The sequence below is a fragment of the Molossus molossus genome, unplaced genomic scaffold, assembly GCF_014108415.1.
Source record: "Molossus molossus isolate mMolMol1 unplaced genomic scaffold, mMolMol1.p scaffold_m16_p_1, whole genome shotgun sequence".
NCBI lineage: Eukaryota > Metazoa > Chordata > Mammalia > Chiroptera > Molossidae > Molossus > Molossus molossus.
The window spans coordinates 38824860-38842383 of record NW_023425344.1 but is presented as its reverse complement, the minus strand read 5'-3'; the positions used below and the strand labels follow the sequence as shown (position 1 = coordinate 38842383).

Genomic DNA, 17524 nt, shown 5'->3' with positions numbered 1-17524 from the left:
AATAGGGAATGAATGCTGAGCAGCCAAAAATGTGTACTAAAATCTCTTCTGCTATATGATGGAGTAAGCAAACAAATCATGCTTTCCCATTCTCCACTGAAAAACCCTCAGGTGAAAGATCAGGAATCTGAAGAAGTTCAATGTTTATGTGGTTTTTTTTTCCCCCCTCTCTGGGCATACAATTTGAGCAATAATTTGAAATATTTAATGAGATGAATATTACCTGAAGGGAGAATTTTATAGCTAAAAGTTATTTTTTGAAATAAGAAGATGGCTTTTATTTCAAGTCAAAAGGACATTCATTAAAACATGAAAACTAGTAGGAATTGGGATTTAAAGACCTCTTTTCTCCTAACTTACAACTACTGCAATGTGCTTTTCCATGTAATCCAAGTGTGTTTTAAGAATCAAAGGGAGTGGAGTAATTTCCCCCTAAGATAAGCAGGAAGTATGCTCATATTTTTCTAGCAAGGAAAGCTTTGCAAATTAGGGTCTTGGTTTACCTCCACAACTGCCTCCAACTTCCTTTATACTATAACCTGACCTTAAATGTTTTGCTACCAACAGAAACCACACCAGCGTTCCTGGTGATTGGACCTTGGTTCAGCAACCCCTGTATTTGAGTTCTAGCTGAGAAAGAATTCAGGACCAAGTCTCAAATGCAAGCAAAAGTTTATTTAGAAAGTCACAGAGGTAGAAGAAGTGCACTACCTGGGCTGCCTGGGATCAGGAAACAAGTAACAGAGGCCAAGGAAGGGTTAGGATTAAGGTTTAAAGGCCAAATGAAAAACTCCAAATGAACACATCTTGACCTCCTTTTGCCTCACTCCAGTCTAGGGCGCCTGTCCTGTCTCCCCACCAATAAGAAGCAACCCAAGCCGTGCTCCCGGGGAGAGGGATAAGGGCAGTGTCTCTAGGAGTCCAGTCACCTTTGCAAACACCTCTCTCAGCCCCAGAAGAGGAAACGCGAGTCCCCTGGGGGGGGCGGGGGGGGGGCGGGATTTCCCTGACGTTTGCAGTGATTTCTTTTTTTTAAAAGGCACACAGGGTTCCCATTTTGGCCTCTGGATCCTTCATCCGGCAGGAAGCTCTTTCTTCGTTTTCTTGCTCCCGGCATCCAGGGTGAAAGCCAAAGCCGCCTCGACCCAACGCTGACGCTCCTCTGACCGGCCGCACCCTCCAGCGACCAGGCCCCGCCTCTCCCCGGCTTTCCAGTAACTGGTGCGGGGAAGAGGGCGCCAGGAAGATCCCGGTTTTCCTCCTTCCCTGGCGGCGGCCGCGGGCCGAGCAAACACACCGCCCAAGGGAACAGGAGTCTCCTCCGCAGCCCGGGATCCCCTCGCGCGATGCCGAACGGGGCAAGTCGCATGCGCAAGGAGACGCACTGGGGAAAGGGAGAGTGAGGGGAGGGGCGAACGCCCAGCGCTGGCCATCGGAGCCCGCGGGGTCACTGACGACGCATGCGCCAGCAGGGAGCGCAATCACAGACACAGTTTGCCGCTACCGGCTTAAAGGAGGAAACCCCCGAGAGCGAGAGCACGGAGGAAATCTGGCCTCCGACGCGGCGCGCGCTCCCGGTGAGTGGCTTCCCAACGAGTGGGCCCGGGGTCTGACGTCCGCGGGTAGGCTTGCCTGGGCGGCGCATGCGTGTTCCCCGTGCCGGTGGAGGAGGGGAAGGGAAGGGAGGGGGAGGCGGAGCGGGCGGCAGTAGCGGTGAATTTATTGGGGGTGGGTTGGGGGCGCCACTCACAGCCCCTTGTGCAGCTGGTGCTGGGAGCCGCAGTGTCTCCTGGACGCTGCAGGGTTAGTGGTTCCGAGTCACCGCAACCAGACTCCCGGGTGGGGGAGGGAAGAAGCCGGAGCCACGGCAAGGCACACGGTGAGGGCGCGGGGTAGAGGAGGGAGCGGGGGGCGGCGTGTGTGGGGTTGGGGGCGGCGGCCAAGGGAGAGAAAGGCGGGAGCTGAAGCCTAAGTTTTGACTGTCGCTGTACCGTGTCTTTTTCTGGGAGTTGGGGTGGAGGCCCGCCCTGTCTGCGGGGCCCTCTCGGGCAGCTGGGGTTACCTGCGGGGCAGGGGCGGGATTGGGGTGCACGGCGGGGCCGGGTGGCTTGGTGCGCGCCCGGGGGCTGGGGCCGGATTCCAGCGGCAGAGCAGCTGGGAAAGCCAGAGACCTGGTGCCGAAAGGGCTGTTGCTTGGGTCCCGCTAGGCCTTGTGACCCACTTTATTCCTGTCACAACTTGGGCACGTTTGGAGTGGCGCCCAATGGGGCGCCGGGGCGGCCAACTCCTCGGGAGGAACCCCCGCCCTCCCGACGCCCGACCCGCGCGCCGCAGTCCGAGCGGCGGCTGTCGCCGCCCTTGGGCTGGTTCCGTTAGTGGTCGTGGTTCCGGGCTCGGTCCCTGGGGAGCGCAGCGCCAACCGTCTGGCTGGAGCGACTGTGCGGGTTCGAGGGCTCCCGGCACGGCGCGAGGGCTTCCTTCCTCGAACCCCTTTGAAGCCGGAGTCTCTGTAGCTGGTCCAGGCGCTCTGGCCCCTGGTGTGAAATTTCCAATGCGTAGCGCCGCAGAGCTTATAGTCTTGAGTGTTTTTGCTGGTGTAGAAGTGGTCCTGTTGATGTAGTCAGTAGAATCCCTAAAGATAAAAGGCTAGGCCTCTGACCAGGCAGGTGAAAGACCGAATCAGGTGATGGTTTCTTGTTATTAGTATGTCACACTCTGCGACTTTAAGGCTTAGAAAGAAAAAACAATCAGTGTTTTCTTTTACAGTGAAAGAAAAGCACAAGAAATAAGGAAACTTTTACTGTCATTGCTGATTTGTCTATTACACCGATCCCCCGAGTTCTTCCCCCACAAAACAAAGGTAATTTCACTTGAACATTGTGTTATGATTTGTAGTTTTAAGTGATAAGAGGAGAAAATTGTGGAATGTTTTTCCTCTGCCTGGTTAAAAAACAGACATTCTAAAAAGGATGTAATTTAGATATGAGTTGCTTTTTCTGAAAGTTATTCGCGGGAACCGTGCAAATCTGGTTTGTTTTAAAATCTTGTTGGGAGGGGGGGGAACGTAACTCAGGTGTTAAGTAGTTGACTGAATTAATGGTTAGCCTGAAGAAAGATGATGCAAGTTGTGGTAGAACTAGTCATGATCAACTGTGATAAAAAGAATGAGGAAGCTTTCTGTGTACTGACATGGAAAGATCTCCAAAGTATGTTAGAAAGTGGAAAAAAAAAAAAAGGTATAGGACAGTGTGAATGATACTCTATGTGTTAAGGGAGGGGTGGAATATGAATATGAACTTGTGTTTGCTTTTCTAACTATAAAGGAATTCTGAGATGATACTGTAAAACTAATAAGGATGTGGGGGAGAGAGAAGTAGTAGCCTGATGAGCGGAGGGTGGGAAATGAGATATACACTATATTTAAAAATACTTGTGACTATGTTATAGGTTCATAAACTAGATGAAACAAAAATCCTGCCTTCCAAAGTAATTTGCTCAGTGTTTTTTGTCTGTCTGCTTGTTTTTCTTCCCTAATTTATGGTGATTTTGGCCATTTCAATGTGACTTCTAATACTTTTTAGGAAAAAGAACCAAAATTGAAAGAAAATTTAGAATAAATTTGGTTATTTATGCATTAGTTTTTAAGATGCTGAAGTCAAAAATTTAACTTTTAAAGATGTTCAGTCATATTTTGTTTTGCTAAACTATATGACATTATTTTTATTTGGCATTATGCTGTTTTCAGACTATAGTTTGTGTCCCCGTCCTCTTTTTTCAGGAGTCAAAGTTGTATAAAATTTTATTTTTACTTTTTTTAACTTCATAGTTGTCATGAGAAAACAGTTGGAAAATATGAGCACTCCACTAAAATGATAATATAATTGATTGTCCAGCAGTTTGCTTTTCAGATTGGGAAACTTTTTTCTCTTAAGGAAATAAGACATGAACCCCAGTAAAATGTAACTTTTTGTGTGTGTGTTTGTGTGTGTGTAATTCTTATAAAAAATTAAAATAAAACTGAGTATTATGGTGTTACAATAAAACCCCCCAAACCCCTAATTTTTTATAACTTGTGGACTATTGTAAACATTGTGTTAAGATTTTTTTTTTTTTTTTTTTTAGCTCTGCTAGCCTAACCTTTTATATTAGGTTAAATTTGAAAAGAAGGTTGGTGTTTAGAGTGGGTATAATTTTGGGGGGAGGGCACTCCCCCTGGTGGCTAATATTGTATAATCAAAGTAGTGAATGTTGAGCAATGGGTGACAACAGTTGCTATGAGCATTTTTGTTTCTTTACCACTATTACTTTTTATTTTATAGAATAGGATAATTGTATTATTTCTGTTGGATCAGTAGGTCTTTAGTGGCCAAAATGGCATTGATTTTTCTTTGAATTCTATGTAAGTCTATTTCATCTTTTTGAAAAAATAGAATCAACATTTCAAATTTTAAAACTACAGAATAAATTGATATTCTTGAAAAATTAAAACAATATGGTGTACATATAGGGGTGGGCAAAAGTAGGTTTATAGTTGGTGAATATGCTAAACAGGGTTTACTCTTGTATTATTATTCATTTATTTTTGTATTTTTTTCCATATGAGCAACTGTAAACTTACATCTGCCTTGCCCATCCCTGTATAATAAGTGAAAACCACCTTTTTACATTTCAACTTCTCACATCTCTTCCCAGAGATAATTACTGTTAACATTTTTTTTTTTAATCCTCAGTCGAGGACATATTTGCATTCATCTTCAGATAGAGCTGAAGGGAGAGAGGGAGGAAGAGAGAGAGAGAGAGAAACATCGCTGTGAGAGAGACACATAGAGTGGTTGCCACCCACACAAGCCCAACTGGCGCCGGGGACAAACTGAAACCGAGGTATGTGTTTTTAGTGGGAACCGAACCCAGGGCTCCCTGGTCCGCGGGCTGACGCTCTGACCGCTGAGCCAAACTGGCCAGGGCCTATTAACACTTGTATATAATTGTCTCTCTCTATTTATATATATAACTTTTAAAAATCCACACCCAAAATATGTTCGTTGATTTTAGAGAGTGGAAGAGAGTAAGAGAGAGAACCATTAATGCGGGAGAGAAACATCATTTGGCTGCCCCAACCAGGGACTGAACCCACAACCTATGCATGTATCCTGACCAAGAATTGAACTTGTAGGGTTTTGGTGCATGGGATGATGCTCCAACCAATTGAACCACACCTACCAGGGCCCTTATATCTTTTTACTGTGCATTTTTAAACATAGGCTTTTCAGTTTTGAATTGTCTTGATTGATCATATGCTCTGCCCATTTGTCTCTTCTGTGGGCTGTTACTACTCATAGGACAGGGAAATGACTTGGAGTATGTCAGAAAGTTACTGACATGATTTACACCTTAGGACCAAAACATCTTTTCACTTGTGAGGAGTCAGTTTAGGGTGCATTTGCAGAGTTTGCATTGAGGTCACTCTGGTATGAGGTTTGTTGTAGATTGAATTCAGGAAAAGGACTTAGATTCCATGGCTTTAATAGGGTTCTAGAGTCTACCTCCTAGGATTTTCACCTGGCCCGTAGCTCACAGGTTAAACTTTGATTTTATTCTTCTGTACTTGCAGACCACTAGACAGTCCCCTAGATTATTTCAGCCTTTCCAGGTCCTCAGAAGTGAGCTGAGGCAGACTCTGTCCTTAACTAAGAGACACTGTTGAATTGGATGGAAGGAATCTGGCCTTTGAAGGGAAAAGGTCTTTTGGTCTGGTTTGTGCTTAACTGAGCAGACAAGTTTAGTGTGCATACCCTCCCCTATTTTCCCTGCAGAGAGAACACTACTTTTCTAATAGTTCAGAGGCTTTTATTTTGTTTTTAAACCAAGCTACAACTAATTACCAAGCCTTAATTCTTTTTAGGTGACAGAGTCTGCAGAAAGTTCAGAGTATTAATCAAGACTCTTTACTAAGTTGTTGAGATACATAGAAAGATGGGTACAATTGACTCTGCACTCAGTGGGTTTGAAATCTAGTATGGTTAAATGAGCATATACATATTGATTATAACACAAGATAGGATATGATAGATTCCAAACATACATAAGATTTGTAAGGGTGAGACTATTTTCCAGCTTTTTATTTTTGCAGACATATGGTTTGGAGAGAGTATATCTCTCAACCTTTTAAATAGTTATGGGAAGGTAGGACAGATTTTGAAAGCTCAAATCTTAGCTCTTAAGGAGTAAGGAAGTAAGGAGTTAAGTTATATCCTTATAGCAGGTATTTATGAAACTAATTGATAGTTTATTTATTTATTTATTTTACTAAGGCCCACTGGAAAGAGCTATTTGATACTTTATTTGGTACTTATAATATCGCCTCTCTCAGATTTCAGGGTTGTTAGAAATACTAAATTAGGAAGTTAATTCTGTCAGTCAACTATTGTCTACCATCTAATATGTCAGGCAGTGTTAGTATTAAAAGTAAATTGTTTCTTCCTATCACATTTCCTTTTGTCAAAGTACATATTTAATGTATTTCTCCCTCACATTTTAACTTCTGTTGCTATGTCAAATAAAATATTTATTTTATTTTAAATATTTTAAACTATGAAGGCAAACAACATAGTAAAAAGTCAATGAGCATTCCAATTTATAGCAAAACTACCTTTTTTGGTGTCTATTTCCTTTTAGTTCTTTGCAGATACCTAAAGTAAAAAATATTTTTAAGTGTAGTTTTTTTGTAGAAATTGTACCAGTAAACGTTGCATTTTCTCCTTTTCTGAGTCTAAGATTCTAGATGGATTTGTATGAATTAACATATAGAAGATTTTTTAAAATTTTTATTCCTCACCTGAGGATATTTTCTACTTATTATCAGATAGAGTGGAAGGGAGGGAGAGAGAGAGATAGAAACATTGATGTGATGGAGCCACATCGACTGGTTGCCTCCCGCACAACCCGACCAGGGCCAGAGACAAACCGCAACTGAGGTACGTGCCCTTGACTGTAATTGAACCTGCAATTCATTGGTCTGCGGGCTGACGCTCTAACCACTGAGACAAACAGGCCAGTGCCTTATAGAAGATTTTTAAGTGTCAGAGCAATTAAATCTTACTAATTGACTATAATTAGTTTAATGGCATTAGTATTTATAGATTGCTTTACAACCATTTGTTAATCATTTTTATAGTTCTCTTAGGTGTTAATCAGGTGGATAAGATAGTCCTGTTTTTCTCTGTTTTCGATTATGCAAATATTAAATTAACCTAAATGCATCCTCATAAGTATAGTTTCAACTCTGAGTTATTGTTTTAAGTGTGTATTTCACAAAGATGTAGTTCTGCTTATTATTTTAAGACTTAGAAATCTATAGAAACAAATCACTTGTAAAAAATAAAATGTTTTTAATTCTCACCCAATGATATGATGTTCTTAATTGATTTTAGAGAGGAAGGAAGGGAGAGACAAAAGCATTGCTGTGAGAGATAAACATCCATCTGTTGCCTCCTGTATGTGCCCCAAACAGAGATCAAACCTTCAGCGTAGGTATGTGCCCTCACTGGGAATTGAACCAACAACCTTTTGGTGTATGGGATGATGCTCCAACCAACTGAGCAGTCTGTCTGGGGGTGTAAAAAATAAATGTTTATGAGTTGTTTTTGACTTTTATAGGATACTGTTTAGAATATAATTTTTTATTTTTAAGAGATATATATTTTTTTCTTTATTAGTTTTAGAAAAGAAGGGAGAGGGAGAGAAAGATAGAAACATCAATGAGAGAGAACATCAGTTGGCTGCCTCCTGCATGCTCCCAACTGAGGATTTGGCCCACAACCTGGGCATGTGACCTGAAAGGGAATTGAACCACAGCCTCTTGGTGCATGGGTTAACACTCAACCCTGAGCCACACTGGCCGGGCAGAAATCTTTTATTTTTATTTGTGAATTAATAAAGTCATAGTGTGACAAAAATCCCCATCTCTTTCAAAGAGATACGTAATCAGGTACTTAAATTTTTAATTCTCACTCAAAATACTAGAAGATGAAAATATAGGTTAATTCATGATTAAAGGTTTTTTATTAAAAAACAAAACCAGAAATGGGGTTGTATTAATGAAGGTTAAACCATATGTCTAGGCTAAGTATTTATCATTTGTATTAAAATATGGCTTTGCCCTGGCTGGTGTGGTGTTGTCCGATACACTGAAGGTTGCTGGTTCCATTATTCCCAGTCAGGGCACATGTGCCAGTTGTTAGCTTGATCCCTAGTAGGGAGCGTGTGGGAGGCAGCTGATCATTGTTTTGCTCTTATATCAGTGTTTCTCTCTCTAAAAATCAATTAAAGTCTTTAAAAAAAATATGACTTTAATGTAAATACTTACTTTCTTAATCTTTTTTCTCCCCCATTATAAGAATTGTGCATCCCTAAGGTAGAAAATTGGGAAAACACAAAAAAGCATGAATTACAATTTTGAAATATCATTGAAAATCCCACCACAAAGAGATGCTATTGTTAACCTTCTGCTCTATTTTATTCCTGCATTTTGCTTAGCCATTACACAAGTATATACACGCTTACAGACACATAATGTTATAAAATGGGCTCATAATGCAATGATTGTAGTGCAGAGTACTCTATTCACTTAACAGTGAACCTTGAACTTTTTTATGTAAATATTTTTTTTACAACATGGTTATTTTTAATAGCTATGTAGTATTCTTTGTGTAATTTACTGGTCTTTTTCTGTTGAACACTGAAATTTTTTGTTTTTAAAATAATTAATGATGTCCCTTTTAAAAGTGACAGTATTAGTAATCAGGTAGAGTTGATACTTGAAAAAATTTTAATAGGACAATCAGAAAAAATTAGAATGATACTAAATTTATATTAATATCTGATTAAACAAATCTTGTGCTTTAAAAAATGCCATAGCATATAATAAATTAATAATGACCCATGATAATCCAAGATTTTTATAATGGTATATTTTCTTTCTAAAGTATGTTTTACTTTGAATTATATTAAATTAACTTGGCCTTTTGGGACCATAAATCATTTGGATAGCAGTGCTCTTGAACAAGCCTTCTAAGTAGAGTAGGAGTCTATGAAGCAATCTGCACACACAATTAAAATTTGAGCTATAACATTTTTTACAGTAGTTTAAGTTCAATAGAGAGATTTTTGATTGCTCCAAAACACTTCCTTAAAAGGAAAATCTAAATACCAAGAAAGAATCCTGTATCATCCAAAGAATTGACATCAGCCTTATACAGGATTTCTGTGATATTTTATTCAACTTCTAGGTATCTGTGTCCTCCAATTTAAACTGGGGAGAAAAACTATGTTAAGCTATTTTGAAGATAGATGTGATTTCAAAGTTTAATGCAATAGTTTTAATGTGTCTTCTATATTTTTGGAAGTTAGACATTTTCTCATATTTTTATGAATATTACTTTTGATAGTAACTGCCTTTTACTTTTTTCTCTTTTGTCATGAAACTAGAAAGTTTTTAGATGTTTATTATTTATTGTATTTAAGATTGTTAAAATATCTGGTTTTATTCTAAATAAAACATTATTATTTGTTGCCTGAAACTTAATAATAGAGATAGCAAGCTACTTTAACAAGTTCTTAATTACTTATATTTATACCATGGTGTAGTGATTAAGAATATAGGGCTCTAAAGCTAAACAATATATGCAAATTACTTAGAACAATGAGTCTTTATTACATACTTAAGTGTTCAATAAACGTTAGTCATTATTCCTTGTTTTCTGTTACCTTTTTAAAAAAATAATTTTATTGACTTTTTAGAGAGAGAAGAAGGGAGAGAGAGAGAGAGACACATCGATGTGAGCCCTGGCTGGTTTGGCTCAGCGGTTGGAGCTTCACATGTGGACCCAGAGAGTCCCGGTACGGTTCCTGCTAGGGGCACGTACCAAAAAAAACCAACAAACCATCGATGTGAGAGAAATGCATTGATTGGCTGCCTCCTGAATGCCCCCCACTGGGGATGGAACCCAAAACAATGGGAAGACCCTCAATCCACTGAGCCACACCAGTCAGGCTGTTTTGTTACTTTTATGTCTCTCTGGACCATGAGCTGACACTCTAACCGCTGAGCCAAACCGGCCAGGGCAATAATGCCAGTTTTTTTACGCTGACTCCTAGTTCAGTCTTTTTGCATTATTATCATTCTGCATTTTAATTATCCATATTTTAAGCTCTAGAAAACGTTATTAGTGTGGTTTTGAATAGTCAATTTTTGTTTGTATTTACCCTTTCTAGGGCTCTTCCTGTATTTCTGTCTGGGATTATTTTCCTTCTTTCTGGATAACTTCCTTTAGTATGTATTTTAATACTAACAGTGAATTTTTCCATCTTTTGCTTGTTTGAAAATATCTTTTGTAAAAATTTTTTTTATCCTCACCCGAGGACATTTTTCCATTTTTTTGTTCAGACAGAGCAGGAGGGAGACAGGAGGGAGAGAGACAGAGAGAGAGAGAAACATCGACGTGAAAGGAACACATTGAGTGGCTGCCACCTGCACAACCCAACCAGGGCCGGGGACAAACCGCAACCGAGGTACACGCCCTTAGCGGGAACCGAACCCGTGTCTCTCTGGACCGCAGGCCGACACTCTAACCGCTGAGCCAAACCGGCCAGGGCTGAAAATATCTTAATTTCACCTTTTTTGAATAATATTTTCACTATGTATAGATTTCTAAGTTGCTAGTTATTATCTTTCTTCATCTTAAAAATGTTTCATTGTCTTCTGCCTTTCTGTTGAAGTTAGCTACCAGTCTTATTGAAGGTAATATATCAGCTTATAGTCTTGTTGAGAATAGTGTCTTTTATTTTTCTTTGGTGCCTTTTAAGACTTTCTCTTTTGTCTTTTTTTTTTTGTAGTTTGACTAGGATGTGTTAAGTTTTTTTCTTTTTCTTTGTCCTCACCTGAAGTTATTTTTCCAATTACCTTCAGACAGAATAGAGGGTGGGAGGAGAGAGAGAGAAATATCGATGTGAGAGAGACACATTGACTGGCTGCCTCCGGCATGACCCCAACCAGGGCCAGGGACGAACTGCAACCGAGGTACATGCACTTGACCAGAATTGAACCTGCGACTCATTGGTCTTTGGGCCAACAGTCTAACCACTGACCCAAACCGGCTAGGGTAGTGTGCTTTTCTTTGTATTTTGCTTTATGTTAATACAGCTTTTTGAATCTATAGTTTGATGTCTTTTAGTTTTGGAATGTTCTCAGTCATTCATTACCTTTTCAATTATTGCTTGTACCTTTTCTCCTCCTTTATGGATTCTGATTTTAAAAGTTGCTAGTGGCCCTGGCCAGTTTGGCTCAGCGGTTAAAGCGTCGGCCTGTGGTCTGGAGAGACCCGGGTTCGGTTTCCGCTAAGGGCACGTACTTCGGTTGCAGTTTGTCCCCGGCCCTGGTTGGTCGTGCGGGAGGCAGCCACTCGATGTGTCCCTTCACTTCGATGTTTCTCTCTCTCTCTCTCTTCCTCTCTCTCTCTCCCACTCTATCTGTACAAAAAAAAAAAATGGAAAAATATCCTCGGGTGAGGATAAAAAAAAAAAATAAATAAAAAATAAATAAAAGTTGCTAGTGATTATGTTCCATGTGTCTTAAAATTTTTTTTCTGCCTATGCTTTAGTTTGGGTATCTTCTAATGACCTATTTTCCAGTACACCAAAATTTTCTTCTCTTTTGTCCAAACATATCTATTGTGTTTTTAATTGTACATTGTAACTGAGTTCTAGAACATCCATTTAGTCCTATTTTATGGATTTTTAATAGACTCCAATTCTTTTGAACATATTATATTTATTTAAATGCCTGTCTATTAATTTTGATATCTACATCATTGATTTACTGACATTGTTTTTCTGTTGGTTATTGGTCATGTAGTTGTAGGGTTTTGGCTCTTCACATGTTTGCTAAGTTTTTCATGGAACTTTTCCATTTCATCTAAGTAATTGAATTTATTGATAAGGTTGCTTGTAATATTCTCTTATTATCCTTTAAATAGCTTTAGAATCTATAGTGAGTCTAGTGTCTGTATAATCTAAAGAGATTCAGTATCATCCCTAGTATTGGTAATTTGTGTTTTCTTTATCCCTGATCAGTCTGATTTATCAACTTTATTAAGGTTCTCAAAGAATTGGCTTTTGGTTTAACAGATAGTAAATCTATTTTTTATATACTTATTTTTGCCTTGATGTTTTATTCCCCCTCTTGCCTTTTCTAGTTCCTAGTGGCCACGTGCATTCCTTGGCTTGAGGCCCCTTCTTCCATCTTTTTGAATTATTTATTTATTTATTTATTTTATTGCTGACACTATTACAGATGTACCCCATCCCCCACCGCTTGCCCACTTCCACCCAGCACCCCCACCTGGGGCCATCACCGCACTGTTGTCTGTGTCCATGGGCTATGAATATATGTTCTTTGGCTAATCTCTTCACCTTTATTTATTTCGTCCCCTGAACCCCCTTCTCTCTGACCTCTGTCAGTCTGTTCCATGTATCTATGCCTCTGGTTGTGTTTAGTTTGTCAGTTTATTTTGTTCATTTTATTCTACATAAAAGTGAGATCCATATGGTATTTGTCTTTCTCTGACTGGCTTAATTGAATTAGCATAATAATCTGCAGGTCCATCCATGTTGTTGCAAAGGGTAAGAGGTTCTTCTTTTTACAGCTGTGTAAATGTACCACAGCTTTTTTTATCCATCTACTGATGGGCACCTGGGCTATTTTCAGATCTTGGCTATTGTAAATAACCCTGCTATGAACAAAGGGGTGCATATATTCTTTCTGATTCGTGTTTCAGAATTCTTAGGATATGTTTCCAGAAGAGAGATCGCTGGGTCAAAAGGCAGTTCCACTTTTAATTTTTTGAGAAAACTCCGCTGTTTCTGTTTTGATCTTTATTTCCTTTTTTCAACTTACTTTGGGGTTTTGTTTTCTTTTTCTATTTCTTTATTTTTTTTGGTACGTGCCCCTAGTGGGAACTGAACCCGGGACACTCTGGTCCGCAGGCCAATGCTCCAACCGCTGAGCCAAACTGGCCAGGTCTCTTTTTCTATTTCTTAAGGTGGAAACTGAAGTAATTAATTTGTGACTCTCCCCCCTCCTTCTCCCCAATATAGTTGTGCTGTGAACTTTCTTCTAAGTATTACTTGCAAATTTTAATATTTATTTTTATCCAGTTCAAAATACTTTCTTATATCTCTTTTGATGTTGTCTTTGGCCTATAAATTATTTATAAGTGTGTGATTTAGTTTCAAAAATTTCGAGGATTTCCCAGAGATCTTTTTGTTATTTTCAAGTTCATTCTGCTGTGATGAAAGATCATACTTTATATAACTTGGAACCTTTTAAATTTATTGCGATTTGTTTTATGGCCCAGATTATGGTCCACCTTGGTAAATGTTCTATATGTACTTGAAAAGAATATGTATGCTATTGTTTTTGGGTAGAATGTTCTACAAATGTCAATTACGTAGAGTTGATTGGTTGTTTTGTTTATGCTTTGTAGTGTTTGAATGTTAGACATTGTTAATTAAAAACAAAAACAAAATAAAGCAAGTATTGCCCAGTATGTTCTGCCAGAAGGGTTTTACCTTTTATTCTAAGGAGATAGAATAGGGAGCCAATCACCTTAATTTATGCGGAGGCTTCTTGGTTCCTAGCAGCAATGTTCTGTACAAGCCAAGTCTCAGTTCTCAGTCTCCAACCTGTGCTCATAACAATGAAATAACCCCCCAGGGGAAAAGACAACCACAGATCATCTATACACCTTTAAAAGATTTCTCCTTCTCTGGAGTTTTAGAATTCCTTGTTCCCCGTGCTTCCACATCTCTCTGCTGCCTTAAAAAAATGTGATTTTTGTCATTTATTTAGCTTTTCTAGTTCTCAGCAAGATTATTATCCTGCTACTAACTATTCTATCCTACTTGGATGCAGACAATTCCCTGTTATTTTTAAACAGCTGCACAGAGTACTCAATTTTCATGAGCTATTTTGTATTAAATATTTTTCTCTTAAGTTTTAAATAGTTGGATTTTAGTTTTTAACCTATTATACTTTTTAAAAATCAGATATATCAAGGTATAATTTATATATGTTAAAATTCACTCTCTATAAATACACAGATTGAGTTTTAACAAACATACACATTTTTATAAACCCTACCACAGTGAAGATACAGAAAATTCCTATTACCCTGAAAAGTTCTTTCTCTCCTGGCAACCATCAATCTTTCTGTTAAGTTGGTCATTTATATATTTCCTTTTGTGAAGTGTCTGCTCAAATCTTTTGTCCAATAAATTGTTTTGTTTTTTTGCTTATTGAGCTGTGAGTTTTTTTCCTTTAATATATTCTGATATGAGGCCTTTATTAACTCTTCAAATTGTGAAAATTATGTCCCAAACTGTGGCCTCTCTTTTTATTTATTTATTTATCCTCACCCGAGGACATTTTTCCTTTTTTTGTTCAGATAGAGTGGGAGGGAGAGAGAGGAGAGAGAGAGAGAGAGAGAGAGAGAGAGAGAGAGAGAGAGAGAGAGAGAAACATTGACATGAAAGGGACACATTGAGTGGCTGCCTCTCACCTGACCCAACCAGGGCAACCAAGGTATGTGCCCTTAGCGGGAACTGAACCCAGGTCTTTCAGGACCGCAGGCCAACACTCTAACTGCTGAGCCAACCCGGCCAGGGCTCTCTATTTTTAAATGATGTCTTTGAAGAAGTTTTTAATTTTCATGTAATCCAATTAATCAGTTCTTTTATGCTTCATATTTGCCTATTTCAAAGATTTTCTCTTATGTTTTATTATAGTTTTAACTTCTTTGTTTAAGTCTATGATTAATTTCAAATTAATTTTTACATGTGGTATTAAGAAAGGGTTGCGATTCTTTGAAAAAAATATGTTTTCCCACATAGTATATAGTTGTTTCAGCACCATTTGTTGAGAAAAGACTATCCTTTCTCCACTGAATTACCTTATCACTTTTGTCAAAAATCAGTTAATCATATATGTGTAGGTCTTCTTTTGAGCTCTCTATTCTATGTAATGAACTGGATGTCTGTCTTTACATCAGTACCTTAATGTCTTGATCACTATAGCTTTAAATCTGCTTGTGGAAGTTCTCCAACTTTGCTTCTTTTTAAAAAAAAAATTTTTTTTTAGGTACCTTTACTTGATAAGAATTTTAAAATTAACTTGTCACTTTATATAAAAATGGCTGCTGGGATTGTGATTGATTGTATTGAAACTATAGGTCATTTTAAGGAGAATTGACATCTTAACAATTCTGAGTCTTTTGATCCTCAAACACAATATATCTCTGCATTCATTTAGGCCTTTACTTTCTCTCAGCAATGCTTTTGTAGTTTTTTAACATACTTTTAGTAGTGGACTTTATTCTGTTCATGTAGCAAGTACTTATTGAGCATCTGTGTGCCAGACATTGTTCTTGTTGCTAGTGTTTTACAGCAGTGAATAAAGTAGGCAAAAAGCCCTGGAAAGCTTACATTCCAACTGGGGGAAACCAGATAAGCAACTTATCAGTTCACGGTATGTTAGTACTAGTCATTAGTATTATGGAGAAAAACAGTTCCGGGTGTAGGAAGTTGGAGTATATGAGTGTGGGGGTGGAGAAGGTGGGGGTTACAATTTTAAATTGAGTGGACAGAGAAGTCTTCATTGAGAATTTGATATATGAGCAGACCTCAGTCTGCTCTATACCCTAAAAATGAAACAACAATTTCAGAAGGAAAAGGGCAAAGAAGATGGGAGCTTGAATATGTGGGCTAAGTATGCTAGTTACCTCCCATGTAATAAGTAGGAATCAGTAGCACTTAAAATCAACCAGTTTTGTAATAGAAGTACACCTAACAGCAGAAAGGTAAACATTAAGAAAGATCATGTTTTTGGTTGAAATCTAGTGATGAGAAAAGGAGGAAGAAATATAAACATTTTAACATAGTGTATAGTAGAGAACTAATAGGTAATATGTAAAGAAATGAAGACTAAGTTTATTATATATGGATATGATTATAAAGGTATCCACTAGTACAAAAATAAAAACCTTATTAAAATAACAAATATATGTAAAATAGAAAGAGAAGATGGGATTAAATGAGACAAAGATGGGTACTGGTACTTTATGATTAGAAAGGTTACAATTTATAATGAAGAAATACCAATATCTGTATAAAATAATGTAGCATTATATTCAAAAAGCAAAAAAGATACTGGAGACTTATTCAGAAAAACGTTACTGGTAGAAGAATTGAGTGGATCTTTCTTAGACCATAGTGTAATAAATGAACAAAAAATTAAGGCTGTTGAACGGCTAAATATCCCAATTAAGCAGAATTTGATGAATAAACTGAATCCTACCTTGAAAATAGTGACAATACCTTCTTTCCAAGAACATATACAAAATTGATTGTAATACTAGATTATAAAGAAATCTTTAGTACATTCCTAAAGGTAGGAATAATTTAGAGCTGGTTATCTAATATGGTGGCCCCTAGCCACATCTAACAATTTAGATTAAAGTTGAATACAGTTTAAAATTTAGTTTCTTAGTCTTCCTAGCCACGTATCAAGTTCTCAATAGGATTGATTGTCACTGGAATGAAGAGAGAAGAAAGCAGATTGAAGACAGTGTAAACTAAAATCTTCTATTTCCTACCTAGGAGTCAATAGACGTATTTAGAAGTTAATCAAGAGGGAGAGAGACAGAGACATGTTATCTATAATTATTGAGTTAAATATAAAAAACTACACACAAATAGGTGTGATTGCTTCTTGGTAGCAGGAGTGCAAGTAGGGACAGTAGGGCAGGCTGCCTTTCCATTATATCTTTTGCACTATGTTTTTTAAAAAACCGTGTGCATTTATTACATCGATAAGATGTAAGTTTTAAGAAACTGATAGGATGTATAAACAAAATAAAAGCAGCCTAGAAATGTTGTCTTTGCACATTAGTTTCTTATCTAATAAATAAGTGTAATTTCATTCCATTGCATAAAGTAAAAATATTTTTTCAGGTTCTAGTAGCCAAGTCTTCTCTTCCACTTATAAATGAGGGTAGCAAGCAGTTAGTTCTGTCTGATGTTAGGCATATACTACTTATTTTTTACAAAAATATTTAATTTTATTTTAGTAGTCAGTAAAAGATTCATATTGGGAGCACCTTAAGTTTTTAGTCTAAATAAACATCTTTCAAACAACAAAAGGGTCCTTAAACAGGTCAGGAAATAAAAATCAAAATACACTCACAATCCTCTTTTAATTTCTAGGGTATATTTTAATTATAAGTAAAGAGTGGTCTTTAACAAGGTCTTTAATAAGGTTGTGTCTGATTGGTTAATTCTTGGTACCAGAAATCCTTATATACAAGTATAGGCACCTGATTTTTTAAAAAGTCATTTTGGAGCAAAAAAGGTAGGTACTTTTATTTTTTTTTGTAAACCAATCAAAATTATACCTTTTTTTTTTTTTTTGGTC

At 38.0% G+C, this 17524-nt stretch overlaps 1 protein-coding gene across 4 annotated transcripts in view; it reads left to right on the top strand.

The window, feature by feature from the left end:
• Positions 1–1488: 1488 nt before the first annotated feature.
• Positions 1489–17524, top strand: part of CLOCK (clock circadian regulator) — a 126428-nt gene continuing 110392 nt past the window's right edge. For 3 of the 4 annotated variants that reach the window (XM_036274305.1, XM_036274276.1, XM_036274295.1), the window contains exons 1-2: positions 1489–1577; positions 2767–2860. The gene's annotated coding sequence lies outside the window, so the exon portion shown is untranslated. Of the gene's footprint in view, positions 1578–1749; positions 1880–2766; positions 2861–17524 lie in introns of those variants that run through there. The other variant, XM_036274286.1, reaches the window with a different exon arrangement.